The 21,760-nt window shown below is 39.4% G+C and overlaps 1 long non-coding RNA gene across 1 annotated transcript in view; it reads right to left on the bottom strand.

Moving 5' to 3' along the window:
- LOC148423821 (uncharacterized) overlaps positions 1 to 21,760 on the bottom strand; it is a 78,094-nt gene that overhangs the window by 54,699 nt on the left and 1,635 nt on the right. The window contains exon 3 of the long non-coding RNA XR_015865587.1: positions 15,817 to 15,947. This is a non-coding gene — a long non-coding RNA (uncharacterized LOC148423821). The remainder of the gene's footprint in view (positions 1 to 15,816; positions 15,948 to 21,760) is intronic.

The following is a 21,760-nucleotide window of genomic DNA, read 5'->3' as shown; positions in this document are numbered from 1 at the left end:
CACCAGCCAGCCTTTCCCTATTCTTCCTTCCAGTATCGACTATATTCAATTTAAGTTTGCAAGGTTTGTTCAAGGAGTTCGGTAAAATGCAAAGAATGAAGATAGCTGCAACAAAGTGCTTTGAGTATCATTCATGTATGTCACCAGTTATCTGGTAAAAAAAAAAAAAAAAAAAAACTGATAATAAAAGAACTGTTCCAGAATTATAGATTTTGTCAGCTTGTTTTGAAGGCCTAATGCTCCATGTAAAAGGACAAGGTTTGATAAAAGCTGTACTGGATGAAAGCCTTGTAAAAAGATATAGGAGCATGCAAATGTAGTTAACGCATAAAGAAATCCCAATTATCGCAAGCAAATTATTTAGCAGATGGGAAAAAAATGACAGCAATCTCTCAGTAGATAAAAGGAAAAGACAATATTATACAATTATAAAATATCAATCAATCCTGTCTCTTTCAAATACATCAAATTGATCAACATTCGAAATACACCTGAATTGAAAATAACCCAATTTAGGGTCAAAAGGCAGTTGCAACAATATTTAGGTCAGTTTGGCTCGACTTTCTGGGTTGTTTTGCATAAATATATATATCTAAAACAACCTAGAAAAGAAGGTCAAATTGACCCGATAATTGGTGGAATCTTCTTTTGGCCCTGAATTGGGTTATATTTGACTGATTTTCGAATGTAAAGTGTCCTCCTTTGGGATCACTTACTTTAAAAAAGGTTGGGTTACAAGTACTCAAATGGTGGGTCGAAAAAGGACTGACTAAATGTTTGGACAATATTAAAAACTGCTTGCTTTATACTAAAAAACGAAAGAAAATTGGGCCAAAGTGAGCCAAATATCGGGTCTGTACTTATTTTTGACCAACTGATTTTCAGACTGGAATGTGTCCTTTGGATTATACACCCCTTAAAATGGTTGGATTAGAAATAACCCAATTATGGGTTAAAATAAAAAAAAAGGACCGACCCAATATTTGATCAAAACAAATCATTACCTTCATTTATAATAAGGGATTCTAGAGATTGACAGATAGGAGGCAAATGACAGCTTGGGTTGAACCAAATTTGAACAAAATTCAGTATAAAATTATTATTAAAATTATTTTTCGACCATATAACATTTTAAAGGATTTTGCATGGATGCTACTGATTAACATAGTGTTTTATAATTTCAAAAGATAACATGCTTGCCACGATTAAACAAAGCCATTAATTCTGTCATTCATCCTTTTTTTTTTTTTTTTTATTCAGCTCCAAGTGATATGGTTTCCCCATCTGTGCAAAAGAAGAAAGCTTGGATTCAAGGCTGCCCTGTCAGCAGCTCGCCCTTTCAACGCACATACTTCACACAGTGATATCACCCCTCTCAAACCGGCTGTGTTTACACTCACGCTTAAACCCATCATCAATGCCTGTTAGTGTGATATGCATCAGTCCACAGTCTCGCTACATCAAACTCATAGAATGAAGAGGACTGTACTCTACAGGAAGATTAAAAGGAGAGAGAAAAAAAAAAGTCTGTTCTGGCCTCATTTGGTTATTTGACCCAGTTTTACAGAGTAACTTGCTTTTCAGCGACTGAATTGATATTTAAACCAGTTACGCATGCCTTGTTGGTATTCTTGAATGTGACACGATAATACCCCCTAAAAATTATAATAGATGATTTCATCTAGCAGCCCATAATAGGCCCCAATCCAGCACTCAATTTTTCATTCATGCAACAGCTAGTTTGCGTGCAATGCATGTAAAATACAAAATACTCACATACACTTTTCCAGAATGCTAAATGTTTGGAGACTCACCGGATAGCGATACAAAAATTGTTATTTGTCCAATATTGACAATGAGGCATTATTTAAATTGAAAAATCTCAAAACCCCTTATAACTTATTTTGGGGCTAATTTTTTTCTGCAGGACCAATAATAAGGAAAAAAAAAAACAAACTTAGGAGTTCAACATGGTTCACGACTGTCTTAAAATGAATTCAGCAGAGAGTCAGTGACCTCACCACCGCGCATCATATTTTACACCGGGGAGACAACCGGTCACTGCTGAGAGCACACTCAGATGGGTGTGTTATGGCGCATGGAGAGGGTCAGCTGTGTGTGTGTTACGGCGTTGCCACGGAGACCGAGAAGTACCTGCCTGTGAAGTTTAAGCTCCAACCGAGGCGTTCAATCAGTCACAACATCACGATGCTCCTCCGTTGATTCGCCGCTAGATCACGTCATTAGACTAAAAGATTATAAATCTTATCAGTCAGTGCCAATGTGGAAGGGAGCAAATAAATGCATCAGCCCAGTCTGGATGCTAATGTCTCTGGTATTCATGCAAAATGATTGCCCCGAGACAAAGTTAAAAGTGACAGCAGTCACGGCAAAGGGCCTCAGTCTGATTAACAAACCTCAGGCACAACTTGCATTCTTTGCTGTCAAGCCAATTCGATGACTACTCTCGCTGACATCAGACCTTCAAATTAACATAATAAAGAGGCTTAGAGCAACGAACCTAGACGTTTTTGCAACGTTTCATCTACGGGGCGGCATGTTGGAACATCTTCTCTAGCTTATAAAAAAATCAGGGAGCTAGGATTTCAGAGGTTCTGTTCAAAACTGGACTGGAAAAAAAGTCAACCAAGTTAGGTAAATCCACGTATAAATAGGTTCAATAAAAATATCTTCCTCAAAGATCCAATAAGATATCTATCCATACATCTATCTATATCCGTCAAATAACTTCTATTTGCAAGCATTTACGAATGAAAACATGATGCCGTTTAGAACATCTACCTGTTTTGACAATCTTTGGACCACTGGTCTAGATCAAGCATGGGCACACTTTTTGACTCGATGGCCACAAAGGGTTCTAAAATTTGACAATAGGGCTGGCCCAGGAGCAGATGAATGTGGGTTTTTTTTATAAGCGAAAAAAGGTGGAAGATATGAAGACATGGGCTTTAAAGGGACACTGTGTACGATTTAGACTGCTTTTCATTAAAAAGGAGTAAATTAAATTATTCTAAATGTCAAAAACTTGCAAATAATGTGCCATGTGGTGGAACTTAACTAATGCAGTGTGTCTAATTATTTGGACAATGTAAAAACAATTTCTATTCAAACACATAAACAGATAACAAATAAATGGTAGCGTGCGCAGCTATCCTTTCATGCATGCATTTACATGGAATGGGGTTACATTTGGTTTGCCCGAATTCGACGTGTTGAATATTTTACACAGAAAACGTCAGCGCAATTTGTTGCCGTGTTTCGCTGGTTTTAGGTATTGCTAAGATTTATTGAGTGTCTACTGTGCAGGGAGTGTCGGACAGATGGTGAGTGATGCTCTAATGTCAGGGCAGTCACCGCTCTCAGGAGGAGGAAAAAAAAATGACTCATGGGCTACATTAGTGGATGGCCTACATTAAGTGGAACCTGGACCACTAGGCCGGAAGACAACACGCAGGCATGCGATCCAAAGATGTGCAATCATAAAAAAATACAAATTTACAGCATTCCACGGAGGGATGAGAAATTGACGGGAAGATTTAGAAGTGGCTAGCTTGAGCTGTGAGAATTGACATTCTTTTAAAATTTGAAATATACTATGACTGCTGAGATAGGGAGCAACAAAAGAGCCTTTCCGGACGACAAAGCTAGCGTGGATTAACCATTCAAGTGGTGCTCACGGAGGACAAAGATTTCCGCAAGAGCGGAGCTGCTGCAAAGATAGCACCAAGCATGAACCCCTTTATCACAAAACGAGGGACCATTCACAATGATGGGATTTGTATTCCCGGAGACTTCCTCTCTTAAGTTCACCACCATGTGATATGTCCCGTGAGAGCTGAGGACACTACGGCTAATGCGAGCTATCTCTTTTAAAAGAAAGCATGAAAGAAGAAGAAATCACTGATATTATTATCTCTTCACACAACGGCTACGTTTAATGCAGTCAATATTCGGGTTACGGTCGGGTCATGTCAAAATTCTGGGTTATAGGCTTTCAAGTTGCGGGTTTGCCGCAATCTTGGGTTAGTTAGCGCATGCACAGAACATGAACCAATGACCCATTCAAAGGGGATAACCCAAATATGTTTCTATGGACACATATTTGGGTTAGAAAAGGGGTAACTCCGTTGTCTTATTCTGGCTTTTAAAAACCTGAATACCACCTTATTCTGGTAATCACGCCTTACATGGCATCTAACGTGCCAGCTGTCTTCCCTGAAATGGTTGCCAGCCAGTCGCAGGGCACACAAAGACAAATAACCAATCAAAATCACACCAAAGGACAATTTACAGTGTCCACAAAACCTTCCGTGCTTGTTTTTTGGAATGTATGAGGAAGCCAGATTGCCCACGCGGGCACAGGGAGAACATGCAAACACTGCACAGGAAGGCCCGAGCTGGAATTGAACCTCTGGACTGCATGGGAACTTGGGAACTTTGAACTGTGAGGCGGACCTGCTAACCACTCTTCCACCTTATTGCCAATATTCAAGTTTTAAAATGGTTATTGACAGCATATAAACATAGTTATTGCTAATTGGGAACGAGGGCAAACATCACACGCTGATGACCACGATCAAAGGGACCAACAATTGCCTAATGCAAAATCTACCTTGCCTCTCAGCCCCAGTCAGCCGAGATAGTCTCCACCTCACCTTGAGGACAAGCACCATACAAAATGGATGTCGTGAAGTTTGCATGGAAAATTCTGACTAAAATAATTAATGTATTCACGAGAGCACTTCACATTTGGGTTAAAGCGGTGCATTTTTCGAAAAAGTTAACATGCCTTTTCACCACAGCACCATCTGCCTCTGGGGCTGTGGGAAATCCAATCTGCAACCTTCTAATTTGTAGCTGTCCGTTTCCTGGGGGTGGAAATTGCGGAGTAACTCAAGATATAAGTATAGTGGAAACAACGACAGCCCCGAACCATAATGAACAAGAATTCTAGTTTACCATCGTGAAATATAGTCGAGCTTCTGTTAAGAGACAGTAACACAACCTCTAGGTCCAGCAATAATTAATCATAGTTGATTGCCACATCTGACTCAAAGAAATCATCAGGAAATGCCTGCGAGCAAAAAGTTGAAGGTCATTCTGATGATGGAGACCATGCGTACGTGTAAGGCCGGGCTTTGCGTCCCTTATAAAATACAGAAGCACGAAAGATGCACCCGCGACCATGACTAACATCTTGCCAACTATGAGGCAGAGTGCTGGATTAAATATGTAGACGGCATCTTGGATTGACGCTTTGCACAGATGTTTTCATGAGAAAATTCTGCTGTTTATATAATCTTAAAGTCCAAAGTGGTAGTTATTTAGCTGCTGCTGGTGCTGAAGTGGATTTGTCAATTTATGTGATTGGAAAAAAAACATTGACTTTTTAAAATGATTAGTTTCCTGGAACTACAGTCCAGTGAAACGTATTAGGGGAATGACACATCAATCCATCTTATAATGTCAAGTCTTAATGGGAATAAAAGACGAAAAAAACATATGCACGCGCGTGTTGCGCGTTTGCTCCGCCTCAAATACATCGAAAGCGCGTCCCAAGGTATTGACACAGATGCACACGCTACAGGTGGCGGAGATAATGACTCATGACAACAATCCTGCAGCAGGTGAGCTTGCCAGAAGTGAATTAGGATGGGAAAGATTAGGAGTGGATAACAGGATTTGAGGAGTGCATAAAGGAATGCATGACGAGATAGACAAGTATGAAGGAGGATAGCAGGGAAAAGAAAAAAAGCAATAAATCGGCAGATGCAAGAGTGCTATATGTGAAACAATGGCGGCTGATTTATGGGACTCCTCTGGAGAGTTGAATAAAAAAAATCTTGTTGGAGCAATGTGAATGGAACGGTGATGGATGTAGACAACTGGATAGTGCGATGACCTCAGAGCAGAGAAAGGAGGAGTATAATATTAAAAATTGTCAAGGCTCTCCAGCCAATTAAGTTAACCTTTGGGATGAGGATGAAAACAAAAGACAGGACTGAGACAGTATAACAAAAATGGGGAAGATTAGCTTTAGATGGATGGATGGATGGATAGATAGATGGATAGATGGATGGATGGATAGATGGATAGATGGATAGATAGATGGATAGATAGATGGCTAGATAGATAGATTGATACCAGCAATCTGAACATCATTTTTTCCAAAAATGATCCATTTTTTTCCTTGATTTTATTTGTCATGGGGGATTTAGGGTTGTTTGAAGTGCTCGTTCCAATTTTTTTTTGTTTTGCAAATTCCACAAAGATGGCATCAGTTGTTGTATCGCCGCTTAATTGTCCCACCTCAGAACCAAATGGGACTCACTTGCACACAAGAAGATCCAAACTAAAGCTGTTTAATCACAAAAAGCTGATCGATCCCGGCCCAAACAATCATGATGCAGACCAAGAAGGGAACAAAGAAAACCAGAATACCGTATTTTTCCGTATTTTACCGTAAGGCGCACTGGATTAAGGCGCACCCCCAATTAATGACATATTTTAAAACTTTTTCCATATTTAAGGTGCACCGGATTATGAGGCGCACCCTCAAATAATGACATATTTTAAAACTTTTTCAATCACAATGTAGCAATACTCAAAGTAGTAACAATAATAACTCAAATAACTCTAAACTCTCAATAACATAATAACTCAATGTCAATATGAGCAACCTTGCTCAACTGTAAACACACTAAAGAAACTGGTAAAGCTTACTTTACCACTTCATTCCCCATCTACCAATCCCAATCTCACTTTTGATCCATATATAAGGCGCGCCTGTTTATAAGGCACACCATCAGCTTTTTACAAAAATTAAGGCTTTTAGGTGCGCCTTATAGTGCGGAAAACACGGTAATCAAAGTTGCTCTGATAAAAGATAAGCCTTACTCAGAGCAACAATAGAAAACGTTCCATGGAGTCTAACAGTTTTGAACGAGAGTCCGCTTACGTCACAGTAACGTCTAACGCCGAGAATTTGATGTCAGATTCTTCCTGAACTAAAGTCTCGCATTATGACGGTATTTTTTTCGAAAGGAATTCGATCCCGGAGGTTCATAGCAGTGTTGCGAATTGAACAGGGGCGATGACAGAGTAAGAGCACGGCGGCAGACCAGAAGCTGCACAAGCTAAAGTGAGGGATCCGCACACATCTGTTTCACGTCAGAGACAGGTTAAAGGCTGATAGCAGGACCTGGAGACTTTTGAAGGGGGAAAACGAAGCCCACAAAAGAGGAAGGCAGCTGAGGCAGTGTGGAAAACATTACATAGATAGAAGCGCCTAATTAGAGGAGACGGGCATTATGGGCTGCAAAAAGGTAATGGTGTCTTGTAAAGTTTGCGTCTCAGATCAGACAGAGGCTACGCCGCACACACAGATAAGCTAAAGACTCCAAAACGATTAACCACCAGGAGTACTCAGCATATGAAGCTGTGACGCGGCCTTTTCTTTTATATAGACGTCCTTGCGCTTTTACCGACCCAAATCTGTCCGACTACGAGCAAACTTCCATTTGTCTACAAGCACAAACTTTTGGAAGTAAATATCATGGAGTTGCTCTTAGACACGATTAATGCTGAACCTACACTCAGGGTCATTTGTGTGGCTTGTAGATACGCCGATGGCACTCGCATTTAAAAAAGAAGGGGAAGATTTTAAAAATGAATCCCAAAAAATGACTGCCTGAATAGTGGGGGAGGCATGAGGCGATGCTGCGTTTTTTCTGCTTAGCCAAACCTTTAACCTGGATAAAGGCTGTAAAAAAGTAGTTAACGGTTGAATGTTTTTTTTATATTGCTTTTTCCTTGTGTAAACGTTAAAAAAAAGATTTCAGTTTTAGGTATACTCATTTATGGTTGGCGTGGAAAGTGTGTGTGTGTGTGTGTGTGTGGGGGGGGGGGTGGTGCGAAATGTTTTCTCTCTTTGCAAGATATAACTGAGACGGTATTCGGTATGAAAGTCGAAAATGTGCTGTCACTATGAAATATTTTTAGAATTGATTATTCTATCCCCCTCAATTGGCTGGCAACAAGTTCAGGGTGTCTCTCGCCTAGTGCTCAAAGTCAGCTGGGATAGGTACCAGCACACCTGCTACCTACAGGATGGATGGAAATATTATTCTATCAGTTACAGTGATTCCTTAAATAAATTACACCATCTTTCTTTTTACAAAAAAAAAAAAATTAAGGCCAAAAGTATGGGTGCAACCATTAAACGGTAACACACACCTCACACACATATATATACATATACATATACATATATACATATACATATACACATATATATACATATATATATATATATATATATATATTTTTTTTTTTTTTTTCCCCTACACCACTGGAGGAAGATTGATCAATCTGCCACTTCAGCAGAGTCTTGACACACAGATATGCATTTTATACCTGCCGTATTTTTTTTTTTTTTACCATAGCGGTAACATGGAAAATACCAAAATTTAATCAAATAACCAGACAAACTTTTTACATTCGATCACATTACAAAAAATAAAATCCTTGAGTACTGCCTGTATTTTTATTTTTTGCTATTGTTGGATGAAAAAAACAACTAAAAAAAAAACAGTTGAGCAATATCTCAGAGCAATATTCATAATTTTCTCCCATTTCCTGCAATAAACATTCCTCAATTCTTTTAAATGAATCTCTGCTTTGAATATTACATAAAAGCACGTGACTCTATCTCTCGATGCTGAAACAGGCAGAAAAAAAGTGTGGAAGCTAATTTATCACACCTAGGGGTCTGGCAAACACTCAAATCAGCGCACATTCCATTTTGTTGTGTAATATGAGCTGCTTAAGTGAGGACTCGAGTAACGTTGAATCCCCTTCCTGATTAAACACAAGTCAGTCGCTTGTTTCCCTATGATTTCTCCAGAAGATTAAATTTGTAGGACTCTGACAGCACAGCTGCGCCGTCTTAATTCTTTATCGCGGTGAAAATTAGGTTTCGTGCGATCGCTAAAAGGTTTGAGACAGCACAAAAGGTGCCGAGCGGGGGAAACAAAGGAGGAGGAGGAGGAGGAGGAGAAAGGTTTTCCACTACGCGGTCGTAGGTCTTTTCACGCGGCCGATGTTTTTATGAGTTAATCGAACCATTTGGAACACCTGTGGTGCTCAAGATTGAGGGAATCGAGCTTCGGGTTTGACCTAAATCCAACCCCAAAACCTAATCCCAACCCTGGATCCTAAACCATAACACCAGTTTCAAGCCTAAATCCTAACTCCAAAGTCCTGACCCCGACTCATAAGACTTTGCTTCAAATCCTAAATCCTTTGTCGCCCTTCTTAGCGGCACGGCGGAGAGGAAAGAAAACCATTTGGATTATTTATTGCCCGAGGAAAAAACATCAATACAGTTCCGTTTGTTTATCCTAAATGAAAAGATTCCCTTACAATGTGTCTATATTGAATATATTGATCAATGACATCAGCTAGTGGTTTAGCCATCAGTATTGTTTTAAAATATCGATTTTAGCTCATCCGTCTGATCCTGTAAAAACAAAACGAATCACTTCATTTTGCAGTGGTTCCCTGGCCTGCGAACACTTTTGACTGCATCATATTTATACGCTTAGCTCTGAGCTCCATTTTGCTGAGAAAGCTTATGTATAAGTGGGATTACCATTTTCTGTTTAGGTAGAACTTTACTCTGCAGAGAGTTATTAAATTAAACAAGTATTGAAAGTGGCCTCAAGAGTGGAAATATTTCCGGCACTTCATTAAATATGTATCTGGTTGCAGAGACAGAAAGGTTTCGTTCAAATGGTCACAATATTAGGTACACTTGCTTTTGAGGTTGAATAATTGAGATGTATAAACAATTCGGTTTTTGCAAGGATAAAGCTCAATTTTGACACTGCTTAGAAATATGACATTTTACTCTCATGCTTGTAATTTTGCAGAATTCAGAAGGATAGAATTCTATGGCATGATGTGGAATGATAGTGAATAACATTGAATGACCTTGAATTTGCTGAATGTGTACTTTTTTTATTGAGGCTTTAGGAAATTTCTGAAATGTGTGGATTTTAATAGTAAAAGAAGATATTTAGACATAATCAAGTCCTGACAGTTTGATTGCATCGAACAATGTTGAAGGAGGAGTGAATAATTTTGGTGCTGAAAAGTTGGGAAATTCAATCAAGATTCGACAAGAATTGAATGAGAAAAGTGAGGACTTCATTGAGGATGAATGGAGAGTTTTTGGGTGACATTTTTGAGAAACCCGCGAATTTTATGGATCTGAATGATAGAAAATGGATTTAATTATTCTGATATGGTGAGGTTGGAAACGTTTGAATCTATCATGTAATGTTAAAGGAGTGAATATTTTTTGAGGTGATAAATTGGGAATTTTTCATGCGCAAAATATAATTGTTCAAAATTGTTGCCAAGCTGAATGGAATGAATTGAATGTTTTGAATTTCCAATTGGAACAATGCATACATGTTGAATGTTGCACGTGTCATTAAAATGAATGGTTTAAAAAAATTAAATTAGATTTTTGGTCATATTGGGTGAAAAGTTTTGAATTTTGAAAAGAAAAAACGATTTTGGGAGGGCTCTAATTAACAAATGAAAAGGATTGATTAATCCGAACATAATCAATTTAGAACATTTTTTAATTGTTAAGTCATGTTGAAGGAGGAGTGAATAATTTGGGGGGTGAAAAATAGTGAATTTTTGGATGCGCAAAATGTTGGCTCATGTAAAATTGTTCTTTGATGAATGGAACGAGCTGACTGTTTTCAATTCAAAATTGGAAGGATGAAACGTGTAATGCTGAAGGCCATTGAAATAACATAAAATAAAGAGTTAGGAACGAAAAAACGAACAAAACAATTGCGAGGAATCATAATGAAGCTAATGGCATAATAAGATGTTAATAACATTCCAGCAGCCTTCATGCAGTTACAATTTTGTAAAACTCTGCAACAGGATGGCTGTGCTGTATCCATGGTAACCAAGTCATGGATCCAAACCACCGCATGCTTCTTTTGTCCAGCATTTTGCTGAGAAGTCAACAGTGATTGAAAAGTGGGGCCTTTGTATGTTTAGAATTTGCCTCCGCTCTTGCATGAATTTACAAGCGCTAAAGAGACACGGCGGTGTGGACGTAGTCATGCGTCCTTAATGATCTGTGCGCATGTCAGCGTGATGCGGTGCACAAGGAGATTCATCTGGGCAAATCAACGCAAGTGTGTGTACTTGTACGTGGATGACAGGCTGCCGGCGGCGCAGGCAACACCATCAGAAATTTAACAAGATGGCGTTGTGAGTCAGCAAACCGGAGGGGATCTGAGTCAACTCGCGACTGGTGCTCGGTGTCGCTTGTGCGCTTGTGTGCGTTGTCCGTGCGGCTGTGCGAGAGCCAAGTGATGGCGTGTGTGCGAGAGGGGCCGCGGGTTCCGCGTCGGACATGTGAACATGTGAAATGGCAAAGGGTGACGGTGAGGATGACGATGATGTGCAAGAGGATGTGTTAAATGGTCACCTGAGTTTATTTCGTGTCAGAATCAGGACCCACCGCTAGGGGGTGTGCTACAGGCTCAATGTTAAAGGGAGACCTTTTTCATATACGATAAATGGTTATTATTTTGCCTTTACAGCAATCGATTCCATAAATAATTACTCCTGTATAATCAATACCTTTAAAATCACATTTTGCCACTTGCCAATCACAGCTTAGCTTGCAAATGTCACATGACCAAACCCAGACTACATGTGAGCCTCGATTGGTCGTTACCCGAGCTCTGAGGCACTGTGATGTCATTTTTGGTCCAGCGCAAGCGGCAAGATGTGTTTTAAAAGTTGTAATTGTACATAAAAAATAAAGTTGTGGAATAGATAGTGGCCAAAATATTGTATAATATCATAAAACATATGATGCAAATATAATTTTTACTGATTAAAATGCCTTAATATGTAAAACATTAAACATCACATTAGTATTTTTGTAGAATTAAAGTCAGAATTAAATATTTTATTGTATCATACTACAAGAGGAGCAACCAACACACGTATTGAGTGCCGTAAAGAATACTGATACCTTGAAATACTTATTATTATTTTACTGATACTTATGATCAACAGTCCCCTATACTTACTCTTTTAAGATTGGCTTCATTTGGGCAATCAACTTTTGTTAGCAAATACAGTTGTTGTAGGTTATAAGGGTTAAATACAGCTTGTGAGTTTTAGCAGTCATGAAAGATGAAAGCAAAGCAAAAAAAAAAAAAGGGAAATGAATGAAAAGAAGAGTGGCATTTATCGATATGGACTGTCTATCGCGCTCTCTATAGCCCAAGTGGATTAGCTAGTTTGAGAGTGAGGGGTGGAGGGAACGTGACCCCTAAATGTAAACAGAGTCAGAAGAGCAAGGAGAGGAATTATCCCCTGAAGCCCTTGGTACATATTTGGACAGACAAACAGAGGCATTTGCCCGCCAACTCCGCTGACCAAACTCTGTCGGCCTCGAGTGACTGAAGCCTATTTCAATATGCTACACACAGAACATACAGGGTCTCAAAACATGTTAAGGGATTTTGCTTGCTGTCGGTTTTAATATGACTCTGTCATTCTCGCATTTTCAGCATGATCGCCGTGTAGCTGATGCTGAAATGAGACGTCGAGTAATCCGAGTACCTCAGATTAGAAAAGAAAAGTTTAAGGAATTTTTTATTGGCCCGGGGACCTGTTTTTTAGTGTACATGTCAGAAGATAGATAAAGACAAATCTCAGAAACAATTGCTTGACGACTCATTCTCCTCCAACTGTTGCTGCCGACTATCGAACTACACAACATTGTTTTGAAATTACATTCAGTCAACAATTCAGAGTGCTGAAAATGATTGAAATGCTGACATTGGCATACAACACCTGTTGCCAGTGTTTACCTGTTGCTTGGGCTTCGTTATATCTGCGTCTCGCATACATTAGCGGCTTCACACTTTAATACTGACAATCGCCGTTCCTACTCATCACAATTTAACAATTGGAAACATGTTACTCGTTTTTCTGTGTTTATGGTTGTTTTTTAGCAATTGAAATATATAATTTTCTTGAAATCAAATATTGTATTTGTAACATTCGATTACAATTTTCTGTTGGCTATTCCAATACTTAAATGATTTGATGTATGCATAAGGAGCCCTTTAGATAAGCTATTATTGACATAAACAGTGACCACTTCCACAGCGACGGAGCCCCTCTTGCACAGATCCGCCGGCCTGCACTGGCAGGTGCTTGATTAATTTTGGTCAAAAGCTGGGTCAAAAAATGGCTGGTACTAAGTCAATCAAGTACTAAATCATTGAAAGATTGAGGTAGTTTTAAATGAATCATTTTAAACGATAAATACCCACTAAAGTAATACAATATTTTAGAGAAATAAGGACGGAAGTAATGAATAACTTTAGTACCTGGGGTTAAATGTCTGAACTCATCAAAAAGTAAACATTTTAGACCATCAATTAGCTAACCCTCACACTTGGAAGAATAATGGATGGATGGATGTGTTGAAATGGCCTACGCGCATAGCTATGCCATGTGTTTACTTCATCTTGAAAAAGAGACAACCTGGTTTTGCCATTAGGCATTTCCCCCACAACGTGGGAATGTCCTAAATGATGAGACGAGAAAACAAAGACAAGTCACGTCCAGGCTCTTCACACAAAACAACCAAAACATTTGAAAACCATACTCCGATTCATATATCAGCTGTTCCAATTCAAATTTCACCCGCTTAAATATTGTGTAGACAAAGACCATCGTCACTATCCAAAGTCTGGCAAATTACAAGTGGCGATTTCCTTCATCGAGAGTGTAAATCTACGAGATAAAGTGACAAGAATGAATGCTCTGTTAACTTTGTTAAGTGCCGCTTTGGGGCTGAGAGAGTTGAAAGGCAAAAATGCCTGTTGGCAGACGTTGAAAAGTTACCTCGCATAATCACCACTTTATTCTTGGCTCAAAATGAAAGGTTTTTAAATCAAAACGTGCCATTTAGGTGGGCAGATTTAAAAAAAAAAAAAAGGGCTCCTTCCTGAGCTGACTCACCCACGGTATTTATATTGTTGGCATTTTAAGATATTAAATAAAAGGCATCCTCATGAAATATTCCAAAAACATTTAGGTCATGTTCAGTAAAAACTCTGATTTCTGCTTTTTTTTTTTTTTTTTTTTTTTTTATGCTCCAGAGCAGCTACAATAAACCTGTCTAAATCGTTTCTGTTGTACATGGTGTCCCTAAAATAGGGACAACATGGCTTTTTGAAAATCATCAATATGATTACCAATATTTGTGATGTAAAGCTCGATTTGCAATTTGCTTTTTCTTTGTGGGAAATGATTTAAAAATATGTAGCCTAGTAAACATTTGACCATTTTAAATTGCAAATTGAGAGGGTATACAACATAATGGAAATCACAGATGCAACTCAATTGAAAATGAATGAAAGTAAGTTACTCTGTCATTTTTTTGATGAATTACAGTTTTTTTAATTTCTCACAGCCAGCATTATAGCTGTGAAGTGTTTTTGATAAATCACCATCCATTTGTGTTTCCTGTGCTCTCCAACAAATTGAGTGCACACTGGGGAAGCAAGGCAGCAGGTGTTTGCCATCATCTGTTGGTGGTCCAGTCATTTTATGAAACCCAAAGTGAGAAAACCAATGTCAACTTTGTGACTGTGGACAGATGCTCAATTTCCATTAATTGCAGCAAACAAGCTCAGTGACCCATGTGAATGGACCTAAGCGCAAATCCTTTGGAGTGTATTCTGGAGCGCAAAAAAAAAACAAAAAACAGGCAAATGTATAAGAGGAACTAATATAAAAAGAAGTTTGTCTTCTTGCATGATAATAAGAGCTGGGTCTTACAGTATATGAGTCTCAATTTGTCACGTAAAAACATTATGACAACCCATATTGGGATATCTTTATATTATTCTGCTTGGTTGAGTTTATTTAATAATTACTGTATTTTCTGCACTTAGCCTTAATTTTTTTTTAAAAAGCTGATGGTGCGCCTTATAATCAGGTGCGCCTTATATATGGATCAATATTGAGATTCGTAGATGGGGAATGAAGTGATAAAGTAAGCTTTACCTGTTTCTTTTGTGTGTTTACAGTTGAAGAAGGTTGCTCATATTGACAGTGAGTTATTATGCTATTGACAGTTTAGAGTTATTATTGTTATTACTTTGAGTATTACTATATTGTGATTAAAAACGTTTTAAAATATGTAATTAATTGAGGGTGCGCCTTATAATCCGGCGTGCCTTATAGTGCGGAAAATACAGTAACTCATGTCAATTGATGAAATGAGTCATTGTAAAAAGTGTTTGGTTTTTTTTCGTAATTTTCCGTTGCCTTGTGAAGCTTTTTGATGTCTTCATCATTTCTCTTCGGTGAGCCGGCGTTCCTGTTTATTGAGCGTCTGCTTTTGTTCTTCTGTTTTATAACTTTGGATGGTTGCACAATGCAAATAAATGCGCAAATACCTTGACTATTGTCAACAAATCTTTAAAAGAGGAACACCGACGATGAATGCGGCCTGCTAACAATTATCGCCAATCTTGCAAAAGCCAACCGCTTTCTTTATCTAGTTGAATAGAATCTTTTGAAAGTCAACACCGCTGTGCCTCACTGTTGCACATTCAGTACATTTTGTACAAAAGTCCCTCCTCCTTCTTCAGGCTTAATCCATGACTCTCCTCCAACCTTCACCCCAGCCTTTGATGGTTGCATTCACCCACCTCTCACCTTCCACGTTGCCTTCAACTTAAGTGACTCAGCAATTTCTTCTCCACTGTTTCCAGCTCATCCGCTTCTCGGTTAGCTCATCACATTCTCACCCGGATGTCACCCCTCGGACACGGCCATCAGCATGAAACCTGAAAGGAAGCGAACAAATCGTTAATAAGGGTACATGATGCACTAGGTTAATAGATACATAAAGTGTAAGCTCACTGAGCACCTGTAAAATCGAAAACGATATCATGGATAAGCTGTACCATATAACTTTTTTGGCGTACAGCCATTGATTTACATCTTTTCGGTTCTATTTCATTGTTTTTCCATGTATTGACACATTGAACAGATACGCACATTTGCTTCACGGGTGGATTGTCTTCGGGTGGCTAGCATAAAAACCTGCAGATAAGCCGCAGGGCTCGATACATGAGAAAAAAGTTGCAGCTTATAGTCTGAAAATTACGGTGGAGAAGATGGTGACGACTTATTAGGTTCTAGTACTTATTACCCAAGAATGGAAAAAGGTAGAAATGAACTTTATCTGTATCGGCATTGGTCTGTATTTGGTACACGCAGCATCCACTTCAACCTGTTGAGCCCGGAAGGGGATCCTCCCACCTGTGGTCCCTTGTGAAGGTTTCTGATTTTCTCCAATTGGGATTTTATGAGTTTTTGCTTCCCCTTCTGGGAGCTTTGACAGGGGATGCTGTTGTGGACTTATGATGAAAAGAAGTCCCTGTACCACTTCTTTTTTGCAAAATAAGTCTCGATATGACTTCTTTTCACCTGTGAAGCCCTTTGAGACTTGATTGGATTTGAACTTTTTCTGATAAAAGATTGAAGACTAATCTTTCTGTCGGTGGCTGTTTTGTTTGCATAGTCGTAGAAGACAATGTTACGTGTGCCAGCAAAGTAGTCAAAATCTTCTAAAAGGCTGTTACAGAAAAGGGCTTCTTTTGAAAAACGTCTGGAATTGAACGAGTTATTGACCGCACGCAAGGCGAAAACGGGAATAGGAAAACGCCCTCCCGTTAAAACGCACAAACAAATCAAGCGGATCCACTTTCCACAACCAAACTTCAACAGTGAATACCAAGGCCCTTATTTGTGTTGCTCAGCTGAAGTCGCAGGCCGTTAGAAGAGGGGCGCGAGTCACTACGGCTGAAGTCCATACGTCAGCAATAGACAGGTTCGGTCTTGACAGAGGTTTTGCCGATGATATGTCTCTGGCGCACTCCGGCTCTATCGATTCCTCGCGGAGTCATCTCTAACTTCCCTCTCGGAGTGCATCTCCCTTTGCAGAGAACGGATAAATCATTCGGCCTCTTCTGGCACTTGTCCCCGAAGAATAACTCTTCTCAATAAGGCCGGCCTTATTGAGAAGAGTTATTCTTCGGGGACAAGTGCCAGAAGAGGCCGAATGATTTATCCGTTCTCTGCAAAGGGAGATCGCACTCCGAGAGGGAAGTTAGAGATGACTCCGCCGAGGAATCGATAGAGCCGGCCGTGCGCCAGCGACATCACTCATCGGCAAAACCTCTGCCTCAAGACCCAGCTCTCAATCTCTTCCTTTCCCCCAGCAAACAGAGTGACCCTTCAGTCCTCTGTCAGCCCCCTCCGCCTTCAGACTCTTCGCTGCCGACTCACTCCCACACCTGTGGGTAAACATGACCCGCGCTTCGATTACCCTCCTGGCATTTTGTCATTATTATGCCCTCCCTGAACTCTCCTCCGTCCCGCTATCCCATCCCGCCGTGACAAACACTTCCATCAGTCGAGCGGACCAGGATGCCTCCTTCCTGCCCCTTCGCTGTTTAGTGTCATCGGTCTTTCTGCTTCAAGATAAGATGTCCGCCCAGAAACATCTCTCATTTCACTTAACGCCGCATAAATATTTTGCTTGACATTCAGCGAATCAGACCTTCGGATTGGATGCTCATGCGCCCCCAGACACCGTGGGCTTATTTATACTCGGACGTGGAAGGCGCAGCGCCATTAATGACACAAGGGTTGTAACGAGCAATTATGCGTTATGTTGGCGCCGCTGCTTTGCGCCGCAATTACGTCAAACGGGACACTGGCCGGTGGCCACTCGCTTCACTGTCATAGTACGTTTCAATAATGGCGGCCGGGAATGCGGAGCTCATTGTGACCTTTGTCAAAATGCGTTCTGTAACGCGTCAGGAAATTCCAATCTAAAGAGGCGCACAAAAATGTTATCTCATCTTAAGCATTCTGACCCTTTTCCAATTAAAGTCAGTAAAGACCCAATTGTTGGGCGTCTCTAAAAAAAAATGATCCTGAGTCGTTAACCTGTCGTCATGCTGCCTCTCGCAGGTCAGTTCTGGTCAAGCACAGGACATAACGTTTTAGGCCGGGCATTTATGATTATGGTTGTAAGAATATGGTACATCACATGACAGAAACAAAATTAGTCCTTTTTCCCTTTACTCAACATTGGTCTCCTTTCTCATTATTGGATCTTTTTCAAATTGATTATCCTCTGGCGTATTCCATCGAACAATTGAATGCACAAGCCAAACACCCCCATTTTTTAAATATTTTTGAAATATTTTAATCGCGTTGAACATGAGTTAGTAAGATATGAAAACAATCAATATGTGTTTCTAAGCACAAAAATATCAGATGCACACACAGTTTTGTGGGCGCTTCAAAGTGGGTATTTTTAGTGAACTTGTTTTTAAAGGTAACTTACCCTACTTGGTCGACATTTTTCCTTAGGCCTATGTCTTACCTTGAAAAAACAAAACAGTTCTGATGTTAATAGTAAGATTCATGCCACAATATTAGTCATAAGGCCTCAAGCCTTTTTATGACTGCAGTGTTGTCACTTTCTAACTGCTATATTAAATCTGCCAGAAGTTTAGTTATCAATATTTGAGAGCTACCACATCAAAATGCAGATTCAACACCTGTAATTTTAATAGGATTAATAGGAATAACGCACACTTTTGTGCATTTGTGTTTATACTAAAGTGTTAATCCTGATGAAGAACCTGTTCCTTTTTTAATTTATTTAGTTAACATCTCCATGGATAATGCATTAAAGATTAGGAATTATTGATTCTGCTAGTGGCGGTGTGATAAGTGAAGATAAAGTGTAGTTCATTCCAGCATCTGAATGCAGATTATCACAATAACTTGAACAATTTTTTTTAAGGAACGTACTAAAAATGTTTCATGGACAATTTGTGTCATCCAAAGGAAGATAAAGTAGCAGCAGTCTCACAAGTAGAGATAAGTGTGATATACCTTTTATTTTAGTAGTAGTTCAGCTATAATTTTCTCGGGAAATGCATTTACCGTCTGTCAAGTTTTGAAGGCACAAAAACCAAACTCAAGAGTTTATGTCGCGGTTCTAACGATAAACAGGCGTTGCTTGGTTTTACAGTTCTCATCATCCAAAATGAAAATTCATGCGCAAATAACAGTCCAAACCCCCAAGTACCTCATCATGAATGTTTTAATTAAAGGATTGAGACCTTTTCTATGCTTCCTCACGTACTTCATTCTTCTTTTATGGTATAAAAGCACTTCAATTTCTCCTTGTCAAGGACATTTCCGATGTCTGGCGTCCCTTTGCCCGTCATGAGGCTTTGTGTGCCGTTCTTGGTTGCATGAATGTCGCCCTCAAGTTTTGATTAGTCTTGCAACGATTGCAACTCCCTGTACTTGACTATTATCTCTGATGATTCCTTTGCCCACTTGCTCTCCCTGGCTTACTGGTTCAACCTCTCGTGTAAATTAAATCAGCTTCTATCACTCTTTGAAAGTAATTTTACTTTAGACTTCCACAGAGAACACATTACGCCACACGTGCCTTATAATCATGAGGTTTGCTAAATCCTCATATTTCCACCGATTTTTGGTGAGATTCTACAACAACTACTTGAGGGGTAATGAAAACATGCTTTATACCTCTTAATCTCAATTTGCCACCAGAACTAAACTTAAAAAAAAAAAAAAAATACTCCACTTCAGACCATACTTTGCTGAAAAAGAAGTGAAAACACGTTGAAGAGGAATGACAACCACTTAGTGTTAATATGCCAATTGCGGACAACCTTGGATAAATGTACAAAATGTTACGAGAAGATAATTGGCAAAACAAATCGCGTTTTCACTGAACTGGCTCCTGTGTGGAGTTTGCATGTTCTCCCTGTGCCCGCATGGGGATTCTCTGTTAACACATGGGTTGTCTCCGCCCACATCCCCGAAAACATGCATAGTAGGTAGATTGGAGACACCAAATAGCACATTCGCTGTGGTTGTGAGTGTGAATGGTTGTTTGTCTGGTTGTGTGCCCTGTGATTGGCTGAAAACCAGTGTTGGGTGTACCCTATCGAAGGACAGCCCGAAGACAGCTGCGTTAGGCTCCAGCAAGCTAGCGAGCCTTGTGACGACAAGCGGCTTAAAAAAATGGATGGATGGATCTACATAGGGCTGAGGGGGGGGAAAAAGTCACCCAAGTCGGGTAAGTCCCCTTTAAAAATAGGACAAATGTGAAGATAAGTAAATGGATTTATGAAGGAGTCTGACTACTGAAAATCTATCCATAAATCCATCTTCTATACCCCTTATTGAGAAAAAATCTCTTTCAAAGCCGTGCTCACATCAATTGGCAAGTCAGGAGCAAAGTGACTTGCAAGCACATACAAACATGCTTACAAATATGTGATAACACTTGCAGATACTGTATGTTCCAACATACATGTCAAAATGTTTGAACATACTTGCTAATACGTTCAAGCGTACTTGTAAATATGTTCATACGTCCTTGCGTGTATGTTATTTTGTAATTGTATTGTAATTGTGAATATGTTCAAACGTAATTTTCAAATATACTTGGAAATATGTGCAAATGTAAATGCAAATATGTTCAATGGTACTTGCAAATATGTTCAGTAGTACTTGTGAATATGTTCGAATGCACTTGCAATGTACTAGTGAACTAAATGATAAAAATATAACATTTGTTCCCATAAAGCTACAGAGTGTACTCGTCAACAACCTTCGGTATTATAGGAACAGATGCGATGTTTTTAGCATTTCGCCTACAAGTAGTTTTGGACGTATTTGCAAATAATTTCCGACGTATTTGTAGATATGTTTGTTGTGAATTTGTCATTCAAAAAAGTTGACTCCACACAGTTTCACACTTCTGTACAATGATACCTGAAATATGAATTAAAAAAAAAAAAAGGAATTGCAGTCACCTTTAACCACTGTAATTATGGTAACTACTCAATTGATTTGCGACAGACAACAGCACTTTTCGACTCACGTAAACATTCTGGTTATGTTGTCACTATAGCAGCAGGACTTTACCGCACTCGGATGCTGTTGCTACAGTCTCAAATAGAGTCGCTGCTTAAAGAAGAATAAATAAGTCATCAATTACGGGAAGTTTGATTTGCACACTGTATGATTGTGGCTTCGAGAAAGGCGTGAAAATAACAGTTAAAAAAAAATGCATGAATTCAAACTTGACTGTAATTTTTGATCGATTGTAGTTCCAGGAAATTTAGTCAAGTGTCTATCCCAAGCAAAGAACTACGGTATAAAAGTGTTGAGTTGAAGGGCTAAATACGACACTTCAATTCCATAGTGTCCCACCAAGCATGTGCTGCAGTACAAGCTGACCTACTTTATTCGGGACAAAAAGATGTGTTTTGCCTTAACAAAAGGAAGTCTGGGACAATAAAATGGGACCTGTCGAAATCGTTGACTCATGAGTTTTCCATCAATAGCGGGGAACAGATGCGGTTCGTACATCACGCATTAAACGGCCTATCGTAAAAAAAAAAAAGACTGACATGACCGGAACATCTGCGACCTGAGATGTAATACAGACTGAGGCAGCTTGTGTGTGTTTATGCCTGGGATCAGGTGTCCAATATAGGAGGTGGTTTGTTTTGATGAAAACCCGCAA

The sequence above is a fragment of the Hippichthys cyanospilos genome, chromosome 5, assembly GCF_059441005.1.
Source record: "Hippichthys cyanospilos isolate Australia breed blue-spotted pipefish chromosome 5, RoL_Hcya_1.0, whole genome shotgun sequence".
NCBI classification, from domain to species: Eukaryota; Metazoa; Chordata; class Actinopteri; order Syngnathiformes; family Syngnathidae; genus Hippichthys; species Hippichthys cyanospilos.
This window is presented reverse-complemented; position numbering and strand designations above follow the sequence as displayed.